We start from the raw sequence: 25,197 nt of genomic DNA, 5'->3' as shown, positions 1-25,197 counted from the left end.
TCACCCCTGGAGCCCTTTTTAAATATTGGGGTTACATTGGCCAACCTTCAGTCTTCAGGTACAATGGATGATTTTAATGATAGGTTATACATTTTAACTATTAGATCTGAAATTTCATTTTTGTGTTCCTTCAGTCCACCAGTTGCTTTTGAGAGGAGCTACATTCTTTTACTCCCTCAATGACAAAGGTCTTATTACTTATGTAGTAGCTAAGATGTTAGCTAAATAGTAGACAAGAGCAAGTAGAGGTAAATGAAACCTATTCTGAAGAGTTAAGATTGATACGTTAAGTTCCATAAGGATCAGTTCTAGGAACAGCTCTGTTCAATATCTTTGTGAACGATATTGTGGAGGGATTAAAAAACACAGTTTGTCTTTTGCGGATGATACTAAGATCCGCAACAGAATGGACATGCCTGAATGAGTAGAGAAAATGAGAAGCAAAAAAAAGTTTGGGGACTACACTAATTAATCTCATGGGAGCTACATTTTGGCAGGAGGCCAATGGAGAGAAGTCACATCTTCTGGTGGGAGACCAGCCAGGGGTTCCTTAAAAATGTACCATAGTTATGCTGCATTTAAAAATGCCAGGAATGTCTCTTCACAGTCTGTTATCACAGATGAGAATTATTGCACTTCATTAAATTGTGCTTACAGTTGGGGTTACATGTGGTTCCTCTGGAATAGGACTATGGACCATACACAGTGAAGAATGCAAAAGTCTACCATCACTCAGGCTGATGCAATAAGGTGCATTCAATACAGCGCAATTTTACTTGCATTTATACATATATTTTTGTGCACAAATGTTACTCCCAATGCAGGAAGGAGTTTTGAATGCATAAACTATGTATGTAATTTTTTTCCAACTCTTGCTTTATTTGTTTTTGTTTTTACACATTGTAAACCGTTTTGTTCAATATTTTATTGCTAAACGGTATATAAATAAGTTTAAATAAATAAATGTAAAATTGTGTGTCCTGCTTAGCACTCTTGCATTGAATTCCCATGCAAATGAAGGCATTAAACATTACCCCCAGAGAGGTACATTGGCTTAACTTACATTTTCATAGCACTGGAAATTTTACTTCTGGTCAGAAATGGAGTAAGGTTTCCTGCATTGATCCTGTCTGCCTAATACCTTCTTAGATTAAACACCATTCAAGTGAAAATCAAAATTTAACAAAGAGGTGGTATTAGCTCCACAACTATAGTGGTGCAGCAAAAGCTGTTCAGACAGCCCTGAAATAAAAAATAAAGAAAAAAATTTTTTAAAGAAAATGCAGCCATGCTTTGATCAAGTGTATAAAAGCCAACAATTCTCTCTTCCTCTGAGGTCTGATAGAGATAAGAAAGGCTCCTACCATGTCCACCCTACAGAGGAATATGTCCAGGACTGGGAACTAAAGGTCAACCCTCAGGTGCACAGCAAGGGCCAGGCACTCGAGCCAGAGAAGAAAGATAGCACTTGGGAGTCTGGGCAAGGCCATGTTCCGTCCGTCTCCTTCCGTCTCATGGGCTCTCTCCCCATCTCCCTCAGGGTCCCTCTCTATATGTTCATCTCTTTCTCCCACTCCCACTCCCATCCCCCTCTACAGCCAGGCCTGTGTCCAAAGTGCCACGTACATTTAAAATTCTAGGCGCATGTTTAGCTTCTGGTACATTAGCATAACAGTTTACTGCATCTGGAGTTTTAAAAAAAATTAGCCTGCACAACAGGAAACCGTGCTGAATTCTAGCGCAGTTTCAGGACTCAGCTTTCTGCATTGGTTTCACCATTGTATGGATAAAAGGGAGGATTTCAGTTTCCACTGATGTCAACCTGGCAATTTTCACAAGCATTAGATTTCACTTAAAAAATAAAAAGCAACAAATAAATTGTTAAGATAACGTTAACTTATTTTCCATGGATATAACAGTTAAAAGTTACCATGGAAAAATAAACAACAACATAGCATGAACTATTCAAAGTTTACAATTGACTGTTAAAATTAAATTGGCACTGGATATGTTTTTCATTTATCAACTCTATCAACTCTAAAGATAGTTTTTGATCAGATGAATCAACATACTATAAGGCAAAAGTTATAAAGAATGACATAATCCTAGCCTGAGTGAAAATACATTCCAAGAACCAGATTATGCAGTGTGCATTCAAAATGAAATGGAGCAGGCACAGAAGACCCTTAACAGGAAAGTACAATTAAAGCTGAGCTCAAAAAGGGTCTGCAGTATTGCAGTAGGTAAGAAAATGGATGAGCCAGGCAATCTTATCTATCAGCAATTTCTCTGCATCTGTATTTGCACTACCAACATATGTAATTTGGCACAAATCTATCACAAAACATCATTTTAGGGTTATAACAAACACTTTTGACCATAGGCCAGAGGTAGTTGAGTAAAATGTCAGCTTTTCACTCATAAATAAACAATGCAGGGAGAGGCAATTCCAGTCCTGAAAAGTCACATATGGTTTGTGGCACAGCAGAAGGGAATGGTTAATAAAACGGAAAATGTCATAATGCCTCTATATCACTCCATGGTGAGACCATACCTTGAATACTGTGTATAATTCTGGTCGCCACATCTCAAAAAAAGATATAATTGCAATGGAGAAGGTACAGAGAAGGGCAACCAAAATGATAAAGGGGATGGAACAGCTCCCCTATGAGGAAAGGCTGAAGAGGTTAGGACTTTTCAGCTTAGAGAAGAGACGGCTGAGGGGAATATGATAGAGGTCTTTAAGATCATGAGAGGTCTTGAACGAGTAGATGTGAATCGGTTATTTACACTATCGAATAATAGAAGGACTAGGAGGCATTCCATGAAGTTAGCAAGTAACACATTTAAGACTAATGGGAGAAAATTCTTTTTCACTCAACGCACAATAAAGCTCTGGAATTTGTTACTGTGGGAATTATAAGCTTTGCCAGCAAGCCATTTCATCAGGGTTTAAACATTAACTTCCCTTCTCCCTGACCTTTGCCTGAATAAAAGCATCACTTGTGCTTAAGTCTCTGCCTAGGAGAGGATACCTGACTTCATGTATTTCTCTGGCTTATAATTAATCCTGATTGCCTGAAATAAGGGCTGGGTGTTCCCTAGTCAGAGGCAGGACAAAGTCAGGAGGTATAGATTTCAGCAGCCAATGAGATGATCCGTGCACACCCCCTGAGCCAAAGCCAATAGTGTAGGGACTCGTCTGTTGCTATGGGGAAAGTAGCCAATCATGTAATGACACATCATCTGCCTTTGTATGAATGTACAATAAAAGAGAGTGCTGCATTGTGCTCAAGTCTCTTTTACCTGCCTGCCATGAAAGCTGCCTGAAGTGTCTTCTTTGCCTCCATATTCAACAGTTACCAGAGGATATGGCTAATGCAGTTACTGTAGCTGGGTTCAAAAAAGGTTTGGATAAGTTCTTGGAGGAGTATTGTGTAGCTAATTTTGAAAGAAACACTGCCCAGCTAGTTTCTCTTTGAGAAGTGACTAAGCATGATGTATGCACACTGAAAGAGCCCATGTACTTAGTACTGCTATCTGTGCAGGCGGCTGAGGGGATGGGGTAAAGTAGCATGTACACTTTGTTTTTTCAAAATCTCCTTTTACTCTGCTGACCTAAATCTACCCCCAGGGACTCTTCAACCCAGCTAAAAGTCTGAGATTGTAGAAGCCCACACATACTTTTAGCCAAGCAAAGGAGGGGCAACTTACGGACAATAGCTATTTACCCAGGTAAAAGACTTTGAAAATTGGCCTCTTTATATATCCACAGTCTCTAAGCCCAACCTAGCGTTACACTGGGGTTCTGAGGTTCTCACAGCTTCAAGCTCCTTTTCATTCGGCCTGAAAATATCCGCAGTCTGTTGTCTCTCATCTTGTTCAAGATAATTCTACTTTCACAGTCTCCTAATTGGTCCTCATAACTCAGTCTCACGTCCTAGTTCATCTCCAACTTCTTGCTGGTAAAACAAGCAATATGGACCTTGCTGTTATCTGGCATGAGCCCTTCTCCAGTCTTCATTCCTGACTGTCTTAAATTCCTGCCTGCTCCTGTTTATTCCTGCTTCCTCCTCTGTGAACCTTTGCTTGTTGCTTGTAAAATGACTTCCTGGTTTACCTCAGCCTAGTCCTGACTCTGCTTATCCATGGAAACCCAGGCTCCAGTGATGATTTGCGTCCTATTCAGTTCAGGTCACCAATCTGGAACCTGTTTAAACTATGGAAAATTCATTTTTCAAGAGAAACTCCCATATGCTTAAGGCGTAGCAAGCATTTTCAAAGCTAGTGGACTGTCACTTCCTATCTGCTCATCTTACAGCCTAATGCAGCTCTACTACTGGTATAAGGGTTTAACCTAGCCTGATGCAGTTGTACCCTCATTCTCTGACAACTGGCCTGTGTTTTCTCTTTCATATGCTGAGCAAATATTCTAGCCCCTTCTTTTATTTCTTCCATCTATTACCCTCACCTGTATTACCTGTTACTTTAATTTATCATCGCGCTCTATATTTGTCCAAAACACATGTTTAAATTGTGTCAATTGTACCTCTTCTCTTTCCTTTTTATAATATCCTTCCAAAATAATGTGCTGACATAATGCTGTTCTTCTTATTAGATCTAAGCTGTGCGTCCCAGCAGAATTATTGTGAGAGCCATGTGACTCTGGGCAGTAAATACATAGCATTCTTTCAGAAGTGGAATGGTTTAATCCAATGTTTCCCAACCAGTGTGCCTTCAGAGCTGATCGAGTGTGCCACGGAAAAGTCACCACTGCCTGATGTTCAGATCCAGACCAGCACCTGGTCTCTACTCTCAGCACCTCACAGCAAACGGATAGGCCATATAGTCCTTTTCTGCCATCATGTTTCTATTTTTCTATGCTGAGAAAATGGCAGGGATTGAAGAGCTGAGCAGTTGTGGGGATGGGCAGACTAGATAGGCCATATGATCTTTTTCTGCCATCATGTTTTATGTGTCTAACAAGAGTCACCAGCAGCAGCTCTTAAAGATTTAGGAGTGATAGAGTGGTGCAAAATGCAGCAGCATATGTTCTAAGTAGGATTGTGGAGTATTGTAGGGGTGTGCATTCGTTTTGAACTTAAATGTAAAACGCTACTTTTTTTTTTTAACTTAAAAAAGTGATGAGGCGAAAACGATCGGATTTCCAACTTATTCAACATAGCTATGTTGAATAAGTTGGAAATCGCGATTGTTGATCCAAAATAAAAATTTAAACCCCTCACCTTCCTTAATCCCCCCCCAAAGACTTACCACAACTCCCTGGTGGTCCAGCGAGGAGTCAGGACGCCATTTCTGCCTTTCTGAACTCCTTTGCGAGGAGCACGTGACGTCGGCGCCACGTCAGAGTGACGCGGCGTCACGTGATTCCCCGCGGGTTCGCTCCGGGACCCTCGTTCGACCCAAAAGGAACTTTTGGCCAGCTTGGGGGTGTCAGGAGGCCCCCCCCAAGCTGGCCAAATGCACACCCCTACAATACTCCACAATCCTACTTAGAACATATGCTGCTGCATTTTGCACCACTCTATCACTCCTAAATCTTTAAGAGCTGCTGCTGGTGACTCTTGTTAGACACATAAAACATGATGGCAGCTTGGGGGTGTCAGGAGGCCCCCCCAAGCTGGCCAAAAGTTCCTTTTGGGTCGAACGAGGGTCCCGGAGCGAACCCACGGGGAATCACGTGACGCCGCGTCACTCCGACGTGACGCCGACGTCACGTGCTCCTTGCAAAGGAGGTCAGAAATGGCGTCCTGACCCCGCTGGACCACCAGGGAGTTTTTGGTAAGTCTTGGGGGGGGGGGGGGATTAAGGAGGGTGAGGGGTTTAAATTTTTATTTGCACATATGGACATAGACTCAACTTATGGAATTCTCCATATGTCCATATTGACCGCAAATGGGACCCCCTTTCGACTTATGGACTTATGAACATAAACTTTTGCTCTGCACATCCCTAGAGTATTGACTATAATTCCTTGGTATTACATACTCTAGAATGACTGCTGGTGAAATGGCACATTAAATATCTCATTGATAGAACAGAGGTACTACAGTTTATTCTTTTCATTGTCAAGATCTAATAAAGACATTTATAGCAAAAAAAAATCTCATTGATTCATAGAACACTTAATGCTAAAGTATCATATGATATTAGCTCAGATTTTAAAATCTATATTCCACAGCAATTATTGAGATCTCAAGGAAAGAACTTGCTAGATATCCTGTCATTGCGAGTGATACATTTATGTGAGACATGAGAGAGAACATTGACAGTAGTGGGCTTCTCAATGTGGAATACACGCAGCCAGAGAAGTTAAGGGCTCAACCATGTTTAGAGTTCCTACCAGATCTCTACCATTAACCAAAAGGATTGCACCATTAGCATACAAGGAAATAGAAAAGTAGTTAATGTGGGTGTGTAGCTCCCTCATGTGGGAGACAGAAAGTGGTGTGCTCCTATTACCTCTTAAATATTTTGAAAATACCTAAAGAAGCAATGCCACTGATTAGCTCTCTGCTTCAACGGCAGGGGAGAAGGACTGAATCTTCACGCATATCCAGCATAGCTCTCTGCTTCAACGGCAGGGGAGAAAGTCTGATACTTCACTTTCAATGCATATCCAGCAAAGCTCGCTGCTTCAATGGCAGGGGGGAATGAAGAAAAGTGGATCTATATACAGACAACAACCAACAAGGACTGAATTACATAGTCTGGGTAAACAAATAAGCATAGGTGTAGCTTGCTTATTGCGGCAGTTACTACCCCTAACTAATTAAGCTAGATATTTCACTTAGATGCAGTTCCACACTGCTATCTACATTAATGGCAGGGGTGGAAGGGAAATAGAACCAAAAGGTTACTAAGGGCCAAGAGTAACAGATAAGTATGAAAAAAAAAAAAAGAGAGTACGAAAGCTTGCTGGGCAGACTGGATGGGATGTTTGGTCTTCTGCCGTCATTTCTATGTTTCTATATTACAAAAGCCTTCTACATGCCTCAAAAGATATCCCAAAATAGTAAAGAAGAACAGAAATCTTTGGATTTAACGGGACTTCTGGAAATTTCCCAGGATTCTGAGATACAACAAAGAGGAACTCTAGAAGTGTTGTTCGCTTTTGAACAAGAACGTAATAATGTCATGAGATTATTTTTGAGAAATAAAATTTACCCCTAAATGTTTCTAAGACCTGCGCACGGGCGTACATGTGCGCGCGCTACCCAGCACGCACACATGTATGCCCGATTTTATAACTTGAACACGCAGGCACGCGCGAGTTATAAAATCGGGGGTCGGCATGCGCAATGGGGTGCACACTAGTGCACCTTGCGTGTGCCGACGCCTGCGGGCTTCCCCAATTCCCTCCCAGGCTGCTCCGAAATCAGAGCAGCCTGGAAGGGAACTTCCCTTCCCCCTAACCTAACCTTCCCACCCCTAACCTTCCCCCCCCCAGCCTCCTCTAACCCCCCCAAATTTTTATCTAACCTTTTGCACCTGCCTGGAGGCAGGCACAGGTTGCGATCCTCCAACACAGCAGCAATAGCCACTGTATCGGAGGCCTCTGGACCTGCCCCGCCCCCGGACAGCCCCATCCCGCCCACACCCCGCCCCTTTTTGAAGCCCTGGGACTTACATATGTCCTGGGGCTTTACCCGTGTCACTGGGCCTTTTTTAAATAGGCCTGGCGCGCGTAACCCCCTCCCCCCCCCACGCACGTAAATCCTCTGGATTTACACACATAGGGCTTTTAAAATCCAGCCCTTATTTTTCTAAAATGCCTGAGTACTCACCTGGGGATCTTCTTTTGACCATGAGTCCTCTTCATGTCCACATTGCCTGACCTATGTGCCACATAACATTTTTGTTAATGTAGATGTGCCTTGGGCTTAAAAACATTTAGAAACACTGGTTTAGTCTAAGTACAATAGAGATAAAACCCTTGCCTTTTGTAATAGTGTTTATCATAATTTAATAATTTCACCAAAATTTGTAATTTAGCTACAGTGCCTTACTCTATAGGGACGTTGCACAATTTGTGTCTGTCTGTTAAAGCTCTTCCTCCAACTTGTGTTCCATACTTTCTGCTGGAGAGGAAAGGAGATGTTTAGGATTACTCAGGAAATGTTACTCCCTGAACTAGTTTCATTTTCAGTTGAATAAAATATTTTGAAAAGTTAAAAAATAGCCCTAAATATACCAAAAATACCCAGGAGACTATCACAACCAGAGGCTCAAATCTCCTAGTAAAACTTAATCATAAACATTAACATGCAGGTATGTAGGACCGCCGCTTATACAGATTAAACCATAACTGAAGACTACATGATCTAAATCCAAATTACTATATTTTTTTTTAATATATATTTTTGGAGACCATGCAAGTCAAAACACTTCTAAATATATTATACAGTGATTCACCATTTAATGTCTTGTCTGAGCCAAACAATGGCAAAATATTTTGCAACCACATATTTTGAAACCACAAAGTCTATGGACAGTCTAAAATAACTTGCAGACCTCTAGAGGAAAGTGCAATTGTATGGCCTTTGTGTGGGTAGCAGCAGAGAATTCCTTTCAGGAAACAAACAACATGAGTCGACCAAGGGCGACCAAAATGATAAAGTGCATGGAGCAGCTCCTCTATGAGGAAAGGTTAAAGAGGTTAGGGCTTTTCAGCTTGGAGAAGAGATAGCTGAGGGGGGATATGACAGAGGTCTAAAAAATCATGAAAGGGCTTGAATGGGTAAATGTAAAATGATTATTTACTCTTTTAGATAATTCAAGAACTAAGGGGCACTCCATGAATTTAACAAGTAGCACATTTAAAATAAATCAGAGAAAATTCTTTTTCACTCAACACACAATTACGTTTTGGAATTCATTGCTAGAGGATGTGATTAAGGCAGATACTGTAGCTGGGTTTAAAAAAGGTTTGGGTAAGTTCCTAGAGGAGAAGTCCATAAACTGCTATTAATCAATAGGGAATAGCCACTGCTTGTTCCCGGTATTAGTAGCCAGGTACTTGTGACTTGGATTGGCAGCTATTGGAGTAGGATACTAGAAATGATGGACCGTTGGTCTGACCCATACATGAGCACCCCTGCTGAAGAATTTACAATACTGTGATCCATGACTGTACAATATTCAAGTTGGCAGGCAGAGCTCTAAGGAGAACTGTGAAGTGGTGAGATGTAAATATTCCTGTGAGGAAGAAGAATTTTTAGCTCAAAAGTCCAAAAGGGCGAAAGAACTATAAACTTAAAAATGGTGGAGAATATTGCTTGTTGTCATCATCAAATTATTTAAATGTAATCTTACCCCCTCAGGGTATGAAAAAGGGCTGGGTGGAGAGGGGAATCAGCATAAGAAGAAAATAACATTTCCTGAAGTATTATGTATCTACAGATTCTAAAAATGGGGAGTAAATAGGACATTTCCAGGGCCCCCGATACCACATAAGCTAGGAATAATGATATAAACTGGCACCAGTGTCCCTACTCCTGTAGTCAGTAAACTGTACTCAGTACCTTGGAAATGGAAATTTATTTATTTATTTTTTTTATTTATTTAATTTTATATACCGGCAACCGTTTGCACATCGTGCCGGTTTACAGATAACTTACAAACAAAGATATGTAGGCAGAGCCTTTACAAGGAACAGTGTTTAAAACATAGCTCAGAAACAGAGCAAAACTAGCAAACTTGTGGAAAGAGGGGTAGGGGTGGTCGAGACAGGGGAGGGGGCGGGGGGGGAGGGTGGGTGGGTGAAAAACAGGTACAAAAGGAGTAATATGTACAGGTACAAAAGGAGTAATATGTACAGGGGTCGAGAGATTATTGACGTATACATAGGTTATATTATTGACATCTATATACATTGGCAAATTGACATAGGTTATATTCTTGAAATATACATAGGTTATATACAAAACTGTATAGGCATGTAGAAAATAAGAGATTCAGGTGAGAAAATGGGAACGGTAGAGCTATGTGTCATATATTATGTGCTAGAGGTTAGGAGTGGGGTTTGTAAGTCATTAGAGGGGGCAAACAACACAGAAAACCATACTTTACATACAGAAAGCATCTGGACCTGGGGTAAGGCCCTGTTCGCACCCTTGCCCCCGGCAGCCCCCAGCGCAGCCCCCCAGCGCAGCCCCCAGCGCAGCCCCCAGCCCCCGGCAGCCCCCAGCGCCGACCACGAGGCACAGAGCCGCGATCCGAGGCGCCACCCTCAGCCCTCCTCCGGGCTGCGAAGCAGCCAATCCGCGCCGACACCAGCCGCCAATAGCAGCAGGGCCAGGAGCCCTTTAAATCGACCGCGGCGACGGGGATTTCTCCCTTCTTACCTGCACCAGCGACTCTGAACGTGCGAGGCCTGCGCAGCCGGCGCCGAGACCCACCGGGGTAAGGCCCTGTTCGCACCCTTGCCCCCGGCAGCCCCCAGCGCCGACCACGAGGCACAGAGCCGCGATCCGAGGCGCCACCCTCAGCCCTCCTCCGGGCCGCGAAGCAGCCAATCCGCGCCGACACCAGCCGCCAATAGCAGCAGGGCCAGGAGCCCTTTAAATCGACCACAGCTCCTAGGCGTCGCACGCCGAGCGTCGCACGCCGAAGGAGCACGACAAAGGGGCTAGCCCCTTTGTCTCGCCCCTTCGTTGCAGCCCCGATCACCACCCAGGGAGCTCCTACAAATAAACAAGGGCCCCATGCAGACGACAACACCTACCTGGGGATAACTACAGCTACCTGAAAATCAACTAGCCTAATACCGCATCATCGAAGCCCAGGACCTAACAGGATCTACAAAGACCGGTCAATTAATCCCGAGACCAACGCGTCCACCCGCTTCCCCTTTCCCTGCCGAGGCTCGCGCGGTCGGCGCGGCCCATTCGGGGCGAGAGCCTGCTCACACTCCAACAACCAGGTGAGCCGCGCAGGGGGAAGGGAGCCAAGTAAAAGAAAACTTAGGCTAACAAAACACCGGGCCCAGGAAGCATCGCGGCGAGAGAGCCGCGCCTCCTAAGCAGCCCCAGGTCCAGGGCCTACTCATTTAGAAGTGAACCTCCTTAGATCCTTTTAAGTCCAACTGACCTCCGGTCTATCACGCGGCGATACCACTGAAGGAGGACCAGCTGAAAGGACGAGCCTCGCAACCGACGCTAGGCACACCGGGGTAAGGCACTCTCTAGACTACTTTTTACACTCGCCCTAACCCGCCGAGCCACGTGGTTCGCACCTCCTGGCACCTCAGAAACATACCCACGCCACAAACACAGACAGACAACTCTCCAGGGCTTCAGCATCCACTCAACAACGCCAGACTCAGAATAAGCAAACTTCACAGACTACTCAACAACGACAGACTCAGACTACTCAACAACGACAGACTAAGACTACTCAAACTTCACTCTTGCCCCTACTTTGGCAGCTCACAAAAGCATTCATCCAACTCCCATTCAATCCAAAGCAGCATTCAACCAGCACTCAGCCAACTTACAGCAGCATTCAACCAGCACTCAGCCAACTTACAGCATCATTCAACCAGCACTCAGCCAACTTACAGCAGCATTCAACCAGCACTCAGCCAACTTACAGCAGCATTCAACCAGCACTCAGCCAACTTACAGCAGCATTCAACCAGCACTCAGCCAACCTACAGCAACATTCAACCAGCTCTCAGCCAACTTACAGCAGCATTCAACCAGCACTCAGCCAACCTACAGCAACATTCAACCAGCTCTCAGCCAACTTACAGCAGCATTCAACCAGCACTCAGCCAACCTACAGCAACATTCAACCAGCTCTCAGCCAACTTACAGCAGCATTCAACCAGCTCTCAGCCAACTTACAGCAGCATTCAACCAGCACTCAGCCAACTTACAGCAGCATTCAACCAGCTCTCAGCCAACTTACAGCAGCATTCAACCAGCACTCAGCCAACTCACAGCAGCATTCAACCAGCACCAAACCAGCTCAATACAGCACTCATCCAACTCTTATCCTACCTACAATAGTATTCATACGGCCATTCCCCTGGTACCTATAACAAGCATTCACTCAACAGACAATGCTCTGCCGCCCACGCACCTACAAATCCCTCATCCCAATCATGATTTCCCCTACCACACAGTTTCTAGGTCTCACCTTATTCACCATCTTCCTATTTAACGCACAATCAATTACAAACAAAACTTTAATACTTAACGACCTACTGCTGGACTCAACACCGGATTTTTGCGCCATAACAGAAACATGGCTCAAACCCACTGACATCGCACTTATTAACCAACTACCAACACAGATCTACGACTTCTTCTCTATCCCAAGACAAAAAAAAAGAGGAGGGGGTATCTTTCTAGCTGCCAAAAAATCCCTGAGGTTCTCTCTCTATCCTATCAACACAAATACCAAATTAGAACTAGGATTGTTCAAATCAGAAGATCTCCAAATCCTTCTAGTCTACGCCCCTCCAGGCCTGCTAGAGTCAGACACCTCTCCTATTCTAGAAACTATAACTTTACACCTAAACCTTGACTCCCCAGCTATAATCTTGGGTGACTTCAACTTACATGTTGACAAAATTCCCCTTTCAACGAACTGCGAAGCCTTCCTCACCGCAATGTCCGCAATGGGTTTCAAACAACAAATCAACAAACCCACTCACAAAGCAGGACACACACTCGACCTCTTCTTTACAAATGCCGGCATTTCCCAAACAAATCAACCTGACTGTCAACAAGTCCCATGGTCAGACCACTCCTTAATCTCCACCAGCTTTTCCCTACTACAACCAGATTCCAAGCCTGACTCAAGACCTTCTTTCCTCTACAAAAAAACATGTAACTCTGATCTCCTCAGCAAACTTCTAGCCCCAGAATTACCATCCATCGATGTTTCTACACCTAACAGCGCTCTTCAATCATGGTCCAAAATAACAAAATCAGTAGCAAACACACTTTGCCCACTGACCACCAAAAAACACTCTTCAAAGGCATCCAAAAGACAACCCTGGTTTAATGATGAACTGAGAAATCTCAAACAACTACTTCGGCAGAAAGAAAGAAAATGGCGTAAAGCCCCTTCACCAGCCTCACTCTCAGACTACAAACGCACGCTCCACCAATACAAAAGCAGTACACAGAAAATAAAAAGAGACTACTATGCCCGTCAGGTTCATCACCTCATCTTTGACTCAAAAGCCCTATTCGCCTTCGTTTCCAATCTCACTAAACCGATCACTCCTGATATACCACCCGAATTCTCTCAGACCAAAGCAGACGAACTGGCTCTTCATTTCAGCAAAAAATCTCTGACCTCCTCAATCAACTATCACTAACCACTAGCTCCCAAGACAACACATACCTTCTCCCTAACAAAGATATACAGCTTAAAGCATTCGAACCCATCACTCTCACAGAGATACAATCAGTGCTGAAGAAAATGAAACCTTCATCACACCCTTTTGATCAAATTCCTTCCAAAATGCTACTTCTCATTCCTGATACTATATCAAAATCCCTTGCCGAAATTATAAACTGTTCCCTCTCCCAGGGTATCTACCCAGATGATCTAAAAACAGCTTCAATCAAACCCCTCCTAAAAAAATCGAATCTAAATCCAAGTGATCCCAACAACTTCCGCCCTATTTCCAACCTTCCATTCATAGCCAAAATAATGGAAAAATTGGTGAACACCCATTTTTCCAACTACTTGGAAGACCACGGCATTCTGTCTCCAAACCAATATGGTTTTCGAAAAGCTGCAAGCACAGAAACACTACTTCTTGCACTTTCAGACTTCCTCCTCGCCGGCATCGATAAAGGCAAAGCATTTTTACTAATTCTCCTCGACTTCTCGGCGGCCTTTGACACCGTCAACCATTACCTCCTCTTAAAACAACTAGCAAATATTGGAGTGACAGCTACTTCACTAACATGGTTCAAAACCTTCCTGGAAAACAGAGGATATAGGGTCAAAATTCACAATACAGAATCCCAATATCACCACTCCACCAGAGGGGTGCCACAAGGTTCATCCCTCTCACCCACCCTATTTAATGTATACCTCCTACCACTCTGTCAACTACTCACAAAACTATGCCTTAAACACTTCCTCTTCGCGGACGACGTACAGATTGTGATCCCTATAAAAGATTCAATCTCGTCAACAATGGAATATTGGGATAGTTGTTTACTTGAAATCAAACACCTCCTTACCAGCTTAAACCTAGTCCTTAATGCGTCGAAAACGGAATATCTCCTTATAGCACCTGAAAACAACATCACGCTCTCAAAGCCACCTACCCTCCTACAAACCACCCATGTAAGAGATCTAGGAGCCATCCTAGATAACCGTCTTAACCTCAAACCATTCATAAACCGAACTACAAAAGACTGCTTCCACAAATTACATATTCTGAAAAGAATAAAGCCACTTTTCCACGCGCAAGATTTTAGATCAATCCTGCAAGCAATAATCTTCTCCAAACTAGATTATTGCAATTCTCTACTACTAGGCCTCCCAGCTTCTTACACCAAGCCTTTACAAATGGTACAGAACACAGCAGCTAGAATACTTACAAACTCCAGGAAAATCGACCATATCTCCCCCATCCTCAAAGACCTTCATTGGTTACCGATCCACTTCAGAATTATGTACAAAACCATCATGATTATCTACAAGAACATCCATCAACTCACTCAACTTGACTTACAAATCCCTTTTAAAAAATACACAGCCGCCAGACCCATCAGGGAACATTACAAAGAATCACTTCAGGTACCTCATGCCAAAACTTACCAACATAAATCCTACAGTTCAAGAGCTCTTTCATCAGCAGGTCCAATCCTCTGGAACTCCATCCCACCGGACTTAAGACAAGAACCATGCGCCCCAACTTTTAGGAAGAGACTAAAAACGTGGCTTTTTAAAAAAGCGTTCCCAGAACTGGATTAAATTCCCCACCCATCAGCACAAACACAAAGTTAGTGAACTGTAATAAACCCACTAACTTCATACGCAGTCACAGCATCTTATTATTATAATTCACAACAGCATCATATTTGATCATTTTTGCTACTCATCTATATTTTTATACTATACATATTTATTAATTGATACAGTTGGATAAAATGTTAATATTCTTCCTTCAATTTCCTCCCCTTTCAGATCCTAGTTATTTTTCCCTGTTTTTTGTAACTTTCTCACATCCTAAATATTGTTATTATACCTGTTAAGTTTCATTCTATATGTGACGTTGAATTGGGAAATGTTTTACTATGTTACTCTCTGCCTTTACTCACATTGTTAATTGTAAACCGGGTTGATGTGATTCCATCATGAAACTCGGTATAATAAAAATAATAAAAAATAATAAATAAAATACCATAATGGAGAAAATAAATGAATTAAGGCAAGCAGTTCAATGAAATTTAGATGAAACTGTCTTTTCCTCCTGTAATGCCCCTGTATCCAGTTACCTTGCATGGGCTTTCTTGGGCCTAGACAGGTCCAGCATGACTGGGTGTGCACCCTGGGGGGGGGGGGGGATGTAGCAACAGCAGGAGGATTCAAACTGGCTGTGGCCTATCAGTTTGACTCACAATAAAGTGGACACTTGTGGCCAAAAATGACCAGAGGCCACAGGGCCACCAGAGGAGCCCAATGTGCCAGCGGCTGAAGAAGAAGAAAGACCATGGAGCCGCTAATGGAGACCAACCCACTGGAAGCTGAAGAAGAAGAAAGGCCACAGAGCCACTGGCAAAACCTAATCCATACCACAGAAAGAGGATGTGTGGCAGGAAAAAGTGCAATCCATGACAGCCAAAATAGGACAGGCCACAGGGCTGCCAGTGGCCAACAAAGAAGAAAGGCCAAGGGGCTGTTAATGTCCAAAAAAGAGGAAAGGCTGCAGAGCGCAATCTGCCAGCAGCCAAAATAGGCCTAATGTGACCAGGTGTGCGTACCATGCATTTGCAAAGAGCAGCACACCTGGTGCAGCGGGGGTAGCAGGCGGAGTTAAACTAGTGGTGGCCCACCAGTCTGACTCATGGTGGAGCAGAGACACACATTGGCTGAAAAATAGGAGTGACCAGGGGGCCCCAAGCGGAGCCCAACCTGCCGGCAGATGAAAAAGAAGAGAGGCTGTGGGGTTGCCAGTTGTGCCCAACCCACCAGCGGCTGAAGAAGAAGAAAGGCTGCAGGGCCACCAGCAGAGACCATTCCACTGGTGGACAATAAAGAAGAGAGGCCATGGAGCTGCCAGCCAAATAAGAAGGACTGTGGGGCTGCCGACAGCTGAAAAAGAGGAGAGGCTGCAGGCAACCAGTGGAGCTCAATCTGCCAGCAGGCAAAAATAAATAAAAGAGGACAAGCCACAGTGCAATCAGCAGACATGGAACAGCCTGCCTATGTGTGTACGTTTGTGTGTGTGAGAGAGAGAGAGGGAGAAGGAGAAAACCTGCCTGTGTGTGTGAGAGAGGAAGCTTTCCTGCCTGTCTGTGTTTGTGATTGCCAGCCCGACATCTGTGCCATAACTGAAACTTGGCTCAAACAAACAGACTTAGTCCTGTATCGCTCCATGGTGAGACCACACCTTGAATACTATGTACAATTCTGGTCACCGCATCTCAAAAAAGATATAGTTGCGATGGAGAAGGTACAGAGAAGGGCAACCAAAATGATAAAGGGGATGGAACAGCTCCCCTATGAGGAAAGGCTGAAGAGGTTAGGGCTATTCAGCTTGGAGAAGAGACAGCTGAGGGGGGATATGATAGAGGTCTTTAAGATCATGAGAGGTCTTGAACGAGTAGATGTGACTCGGTTATTTACACTTTCGAATTATAGAAGGACTAGGGGGCATTCCATGAAGTTAGCAAGTAGCACATTTAAGACTAATCGGAGAAATTTCTTTTTCACTCAACGCACAATAAAGCTCTGGAATTTGTTGCCAGAGAATGTGGTTAGTGCAGTTAGTGTAGCTGGGTTCAAAAAAGATTTGGATAAGTTCTTGGAGGAGAAGTCCATTAATGGCTATTAATCAATTATACTTAGGGAATAGCCACTGCTATTAATTGCATCAGTAGCATGGGTTCTTCTTAGTGTTTGGGTAATTGCCAGGTTCTTGTGGCCTGGTTTTGGCCTCTGTTGGAAACAGGATGCTGGGCTTGATGGACCCTTGGTCTGACCCAGCATGGCAATTTCTTATGTCCTCCTAAACCAACTTCCTACACACTTATACGACATCATCTCCTTACCTAGGCCCAAAAAAAGAGGAGGAGGTCTCTTACTAGCAGCCAAGAAAGACCTTGGACTAATTTCCCAGACAGTTAATACCTCTCCTAGATTTGAAATTGGTCTTTTCAAATAATCTCAATTACAAGTATGCCTAGACTACACCCCCCCAGGTCTCCTCGATAATAACGCCTCCCCCCTCATCGAATTTATAGCCAACACAACATAGATATTGACATCCCAGCCATTATTCTTGGGGATTTCAACCTCCACATAGACTCTATCCTTCTATCCCCCACCTGCGAAGCCTTTTATCATCCATTAATGCTATGGGCTTTAAACAAATTATAACCTGCCCCACACACAAAGCAGGGCACTCCCTTGATTTAATCTTTATAAATTCACATATTCTCTCCACTGACACTCCCTCCTGCACCCCAGTCCCTTGGTCCGACCATTCACTCATAAAAAACAAACTATTCATAAAGAAAATAACTAGCTCCCATCTCACACACAACACCACTATACATTTCAGAAAACCCTGCTCCAAAGATGACTTCATAAACTCCCTCACGAACGCCTTTGATAAAGTTGACCTATCAAATGCGGAATCTGCCCTCTCCACTTGGAATAATATCACCAACAACATTGCAGACAAAATCTACCCCTTAACCACTAAAGAACTAAACACTGCAAGCAACACTAAAAAACCATGGTACTCATCTGAACTAAAAAAACTTAAACGCCACCTAAGAATTAACGAAAAGAAATGGCTCAAAGATCTCTCTCCTACCCAGCTGGCTTCATACAAATCTGCCCTTCACACCTACAGAAGTACTATCCTTAAGACTAAACGAGACTTCTACGCTCTTAAAATCCACAACTTTCAATACAATGCCAAAGCCCTTTTCTCTTATGTCTCCGATCTCACTAAAACTTCCCCACCCCCTATTTCTGACAGACTCCAAAAGCAAATGTGACGAACTTGCCAGCTTTTTCAATGACAAAATCTCTAAGCTTATATTACGTTTTCCACCATCCATCCCTCACCTCAGCGCCCTCCCAAAAAATCCTAATGCTACCCTTGACTCCTTCAAAACCACCTCCTCCTCTGAAATAGAATCACTCTTCAAGAAAATTAAACCTTCATCACACCCATCCGACACCATCCCCACAAAATCACTACTGACTATCCCGAACATAATAGCCAAACCCCTATATGAAATCATCAATTGCTCCCTCACCCTTGGAAATGGCCCTGCCTCATTGAAACAAGCCATTCTCAAACCTATATTCAAGAAACCTAACTTCAACCCTGCAGAACCTGCAAACTTCCAGCCAATCTCAAACCTACCATTTTTAGCAAAACACATGGAAAAGGTGGTCAACTTCCAACTCTCTGATCATCTAGAAAAACACAATGGGGCAGATTTTCAAAGGGTTACATGTGTAACCCCTGAAAAGCTGCCCCAAGCTGCCCCTGCACGTGCCGAGCCTATCTTGCATAGGCTCGGTGGCGCGCGCAAGCCCCGGGACGCGCGTATGTCCCGGGGCTTCGAAAAAGGGGTGGGTCTGGGGGTGTAGCGGCTCCGGGAGCAGGTCCGGGAGTCAGGGGGCAGTCTTGGGGTGGGTACGAGGATGTGGTGGCGGTCCAGGGACGGTCACGAGTCCCCCGGCACAGTGGCCTGTGCCGGGGGATGGTACGCCGGTGTGCGCAAGTTATGCCTGCCTTGGGCAGGCGAAACTTCTGAAATAAAGGTAGGGGGGGATCTAGTTAGGGCTGGGGGGTGGGTTAGATAGGGGAAGGGAGGGGAAGGTGGGGGAGCGGTGCACGCAAGTTGCACAATTGTGCACCCCCTTGCGCGCGCCGACCCTGGATTTTATAGCATGCGCGTGGCAGCGCACGCATGTTATAAAATCGGGCATAGATTTGTTTGCGCCGGGTTGCGTGAACAAATCTGCGCCTGCGCACAGGTTTAAAATCTGCCCCAATATTCTATTCCCTTCCCAATTTGGTTTCTGCAAATTCTTCAACACCGAAACCCTCCTAATCTCCTCACGGATACTCTTCTCAAAGGATTAGATAACGGCCACTCTTACATACTTGCAATGCTAGATATATCATCTGCATTTGACACCATCAGTCACAACATTCTACTAAAGCGACTCACCGAAATTGGCATTACAGGAATAGTCACCAATGGTTTGAATCTTACCTGGATAATACACACTACAAGGTCAGAATAGGTAATAGTGAATCTAGCCCCATAAACTTAACTTGAGGCATACCCAAAGGCTCATCTCTTCCCCCTACACTTTTCAATATTTACCTACTGCCCCTATGCCAACTCCTTGTTGATCTAGGTCTCACCCACTTCATCTATGCGGACGACGTCCAAATCCTTATCCCCATTACAGAATCCATTTCCAAATCCCTCAAGACCTGGAAAAACTGTCTCACATCAATTAGCCACCTCATCACAAATCTCAATCTCGCCCTTAATACTTCCAAAACTGAGCTCCTTATCATCTCACCTCACCATAACAACCCTACCCCCTCTCACCCTTCAATATCTATCTCCCAACATGTATGAGATCTAGGCGTCATTTTAGACAACCAACTGAACCTAAAAAAATTCATCAACTCCACTATGAAGGATTGCTACTACAAGCTTCAAGTTCTAAAAAAAACAAACTAATACCCCTCCTCCACTTCAATGACTTTCGTACTGTCCTTCAGGCCACTATATTCTCCAAAATCGATTACTGCAACACTCTACTTCTAGGCCTCCCCACTACCACCATCAAACCACTCCAAATGCTACAAAATGCTGCCATTAGAGTCCTCACTAACACCTGCAGAAAAGATCATATCATGCCTATCCTTAAAGACCTCCACTGGCTCCCAATCTCCTTCAGAATTCTCCATAAGAGTCTCACACTCATACACAAGACTCTACACAACCAAAATGTTCACTGGCTAAATGACTCCCTACACTTCCATACCTTGAATAGACCCACCAGATCCATCTACAAAGGAACCATACACACGCCATCACCCAAACTTACACATCTCATCTCCACAAAAGAACGAACACTATCTATAGCTGGACCTTCAATCTGGAACTCTATGCCCTCTGACCTTCATCAGGAACACTGCACCCAGACATTTAAAAAAAACCTAAAAACCTGGCTTTTCAAACAGGCCTATACATAATCCCCTCCACCTCCATTATCCTCACCACAATTCTATTCTCCTTCCCTTTAATCCTCCCTCAATCATCGCTCATTCCCTCTCTGCCTCTATTCCTTCACCTCTCCTGCTAGGCATTTACACACCATGTTTATTTATTCCTTGTTATATAACTTTGTAAACCCCAGTTATGGTTTTTGAGATGTTGCTTCTCCTTTTCTATATATTATCGATGTTTCTTCTTTAACTTGCCCGTTCATGTAAATCTTCTAAAGTTATTTTATACCTGTTTCCATGTAAACTGATATGATGTGCAAACGAATGTCAGTATATAAAAGTTTCAAATAAATAAATAAAAGAGAAGTGTGTGTATATGTGTATGTGTGTGTATGTGTGTGTGTGTATGTGTGTATGTATGTGTGTGTATGGAAGCTTGCCTGGGGGGAATAGGTGTATTTGTGTAAATGGGAATCTGCATGGGAGGAGAAAGGTGGATGTGTATGAGTGAATGGGAGCCTTCCTGGAAGGGGTGGATGTATTTGTAAATGCGAAGCCTGCCTGGGGGGGGGGGGGGATGGTTGTATGTGTGACTGGGAGCATGCCTGGTGGGAACTCAGATCCAAGCAGCCCCCTTTAAACCATAGCTCCAGGATTGTAGCTAACTTCCATTCAAATAACTTGGCTTGCAATTTTTCAGGCACGCCATGTTATTTGATTTGCATAGTTTATGAAATGGAGGAGCTGATTAGTATGTATCTGAATGTTAATCAGCTCATTTTAATATGCATGGTGTCAGGAGCTAAATAACATAACGTATTTGAAATTTCTTACTTTATCTTTGCATTAGGCCATTTACTGTGCAGTAAATGGCCCAACTCAGCTTTGTGAATGCCCCTCAGATTGTAAACCCTCTTGGGACAGGGAAATACCTACACTAACAATGTAATCTGCTCTGAAGTGTCGTGAAAGGTGAAATATAAATTTAAAAAAAAGATTTTTCAGCTGAAAACATAGGCTTCCAAATTTGGCTGAAATTTCCCCAAATTTTAGGTGCCTGAGTGACGTGCTGAGCAATTTTTGGAAGCTGACACCTATGTTATTATTGTAGATGAAATTAATATCCAATTGACTATAGCAAGTGTGGACAATGCTGGTTCTCGAAAGCCACCAAGCAGTCAGATTTTCACACACCTTGCCTCAATTGCATGCAAAAATGTCTCATGCATATTTATTAGTGATATCCTGAAAACCTGACTGGTTGGATAGCTCCTGGACTATACAGCTACAAATTTAGGAGGGGAAGAGAGAGGCTTTTCCATAGCTTCTTTCAAAACCATGCTGTTTAGTGTGCCTTCACCATTATTTCTAGTTTCGGCAGACGAACACATTTCCAGCTATTCTGGAAACAATATTTTAAAGGATACAGTTTACTTCATTCCAGGGCCACCAGTTTATAATATGTAGCAGTAATATTAGCCAAGATATAAACCAAAGTGTATATCTGTAGATGACAGCCACACCAAAAAATTAGATCCTACAACATTAAGATTGATCTTTCCAACAAGCAGTTTTTCAATAAATACAGCAGGACTGACAGGCATTGTGCAGGATTCCAGTGTGAGCTAAGCATATGGGACTGACAGCAAAACAGCTCCATCTGCTGGTTACTTCCAATCACAGCCAGAATGTCTTTATTTTAAAAAATTGTTTTATTTTTCTTGTGAGTACAAGCTTGAGGTTTTATTTTATTTTTATGTTATTATTAATTCTTAAAAGGAGATCAACAAATCCAATACTGTTAAAGTACAGAAAGCCCCTAACAGAAAGAAAAAAAACAAGGCATGAAGGCCACAACAATCTCAGAAGCAGTAGAAAGGTTTTTTTTTTTAAATTACACAATATTATTTCAGTGTTAAATGGCTTCCTACCCCGGACACCTTATTAAAAAAACAGTACAACATGCACATCAGATAATTGTACAAAATTTAAATCTGCAATGATAACAAAAGATGACTGAAAATAAAGCAATAAGTAAAAAATGTAAACAAACTGAAGCAAAGTTAAGGAACAGCTGAGCAAGAAAACGGAACAATGCAGAACCTCAGTACACTGTCCTAATGCTACTGGGTGAGAAGTAGTAAAGATGTTCACAACAACATATCAAACCTCAGGATTTATTAACAAGGTCTGATCTGGACCAAACAGTACAGAAATTACAACTTTAGTCAGATTTAACATTAGCGAAGGCACCTAAGAAAAAGGATTTTTTAATGTGAGAATACTTTTTGGAGAATGGTGAACTGATAGTGGTCATAAATTGCGCCTGTACCTTGGCAATGGCTCATAGGTAGGTTTGTTAAATCACAATTGCCAATTATGATCATATAAACTTATTAAAACTGGTAAAACTACAAATAGCTCTTAATGGTTTGGGGAAATGGCTTAATTTTTATTACTCATATTATTGTGACCACCATCCAAGTCACAAAAAAACCTGTCAACGGGCAAATGGATTTATATATGTTATTGCTGATCTTTTTTTAATCCATTTCTAGTACTTAAGGGCCAGTGTACTAAGATGTTTTTTTCCCGGACACAAAATAGAAAAAAGATTGGTTAGGATATATGGCTCATGCAGGGTCATTCATTATTTTGCGATGTGTTGGTATCGCGTGAGGTAGAGCCTTATTGCCTTATGGCACATGATACCGGCCACATTGCGGCGGCATTATTTAAATTAGGGGAAGGGGAGGAGTGTGGACGGGCTTTGGGTGGAGTTAACTCCCGGCCGCGCTGCGGGCGATAACGTTTTTCACATTATCACCAGCAGCACCGCGGGAAATAACTACACTTTTTCCCGTGGTGCTATGGGGGTGATAGTGTGCAGTGCGGCCGCACCGCAGCAGGCAAACCTCACCGCTGTGATGCGGCCAGCTGCCCCACTATCACCCCCCCCCCCCCCCCGCCGCTTTTTTTTTTCGCAACTCATCATTCTGCTATAAATATAGCAGAATGACAAATCTAGGGGTAAGTTTCTTAAATCAAATCTAGAAGTTTGCTTTGAATTCATGTTTTAATTTTATCTGTCTGATTTTAGTCCTATAAAAATAAATGCTAGGAGAAAGCTGACCTGTACCCCTCCCCTCCAAAGAAGATCCCTTAGACTGCAGCCTTCACAGACACCTTCCAGAATGAGGACCTAACATTCAGGAGGGATATGACAGCCCTTCTGCCAGAAAAGCTGAGGCTACCAAATAACACTAAAACAGAGGTGAAGCACCACCTACAGGTGTCATTCAGTAGCTACAGAATTGCTAACGGGAACATTTTTTGCATCTCTCTGCCACTGAAGATTAGGGCCCTCTGGAATGGTAGGGCCATCATTCCGGAAAGGTGGAGTGGGAGATGAACCGAGAGGAACCAAAAACGTCCCTGAGAATGCTTCCCCAAATGAAGTTGTTAATTCTTCTGATATTTCTACACTTTTTCGCAACTAAGGATTCTCTGTGTGTATCTGAAGTATTGAAGAGGAAGGGGATAAGCACAGAGAATTAACTGGAAAAAAAGTGAAGGGAGAGCAGAAGAATTAGCCGTTTAGTCTTTCTGGTAGGCTGCACTTTTCTTAGTCTAAATTTAAATATCTGTTCATGACAGTCTTTTTCTTTTTTTTATATATATATAGGGGCCCCAGCACCACTCCCTGGTGAGTCACAAAAGCAGGAGGCCTCCCAGATGCAGACTTCCCCCAGGAATAAGTGACTAGGCAATGGGCGTCCTAGTTCTCCCATCTCCCTCCAAATATACAAAAATGCTTTCATAGTGCACCAGCAGGACAGGGGAAGTATGGACCAGAGGAAGAAAATGACAAGAGAGAGAGAGAGGAAAGTGACAGATGAGACACACTGATACACATGAATATTTAAGAAAATAAATCCACCTTTCTTTATACAAGGCAAATATATTTTCAAATAATGGCTTCCCAGAAAACAAAGCTATTTGCTGCTATTGACATTCGGGCCGTTACAGTCAAACGTGTGGGAGAGCCGGCGAGCACCCGCTCTACCGACACGCGCCCCGGCCACTCTCCTGGGCGCGCTATTCAGTAAGCAAGCGCATGCAAATGAGGGCCCACGGTAAAAAGGAGGCGCTAGGGACACTAGCGCGTGCCTAGTGCCTCCTTATTGACAGAAGCGGCAGCTGTCAGCAGGTTTGACAGCCGACGCTTAATTGTACCGGCGTTGGTTGTCGAACCCGCTGACAGCCACGGGTTCGGAAAACAGACGCTGGCAAAATTGGGCATCTGTCTTCCAACCCACGGGCCGCGGGAAGATTTTGTTTTTTAAGAATTTTTATTCCTTTTTTATTGTTGGAGCCTCTGACTTAATATCGCTATGATATTAAGTTGGAGGGTATACAGAAAAGCAGTTTTTACTGCTTTTCTGTACACTTTCCTGGTGCTGGCTGAAATTAACGCCTGCCTTTAGCAGGCGTTAATTTCTGAAAGTAAAATGTGCGGCTTGGCTGCACATTTTACTTTATGAATCACGCGGGAATAACTAATAGGCTCATCAACATGCATTTGCATGTTGCGGCCGCTATTAGTTTCGCGGGGGTTGGCCACGTGTTTTCCACGCACTATTACCCCTCACTGTACAAGGGGTAAAAATAGCGCGTCGAAAATGCGCGTCCAAACAGGGGCTAAAAGTGCGCTCGGCCTGAGCACACTTTACTGTATCGGCCCGATTGTTAGT

The 25,197-nt window shown here is 43.4% G+C and overlaps 1 long non-coding RNA gene across 4 annotated transcripts in view; it reads left to right on the top strand.

The window, feature by feature from the left end:
* Positions 1 to 4,975, top strand: part of LOC115085539 — a 34,809-nt gene extending 29,834 nt beyond the window's left edge. For 3 of the 4 annotated variants that reach the window (XR_003854889.1, XR_003854888.1, XR_003854887.1), the window contains exon 6: positions 4,619 to 4,975. This is a non-coding gene — a long non-coding RNA (uncharacterized LOC115085539). Of the gene's footprint in view, positions 1 to 657; positions 2,549 to 4,618 lie in introns of those variants that run through there. The other variant, XR_003854890.1, reaches the window with a different exon arrangement.
* The last annotated feature ends 20,222 nt before the right edge of the window (positions 4,976 to 25,197 follow it).

Source organism: Rhinatrema bivittatum, chromosome 2 (assembly GCF_901001135.1).
Source record: "Rhinatrema bivittatum chromosome 2, aRhiBiv1.1, whole genome shotgun sequence".
NCBI lineage: Eukaryota > Metazoa > Chordata > Amphibia > Gymnophiona > Rhinatrematidae > Rhinatrema > Rhinatrema bivittatum.
This window is presented reverse-complemented; position numbering and strand designations above follow the sequence as displayed.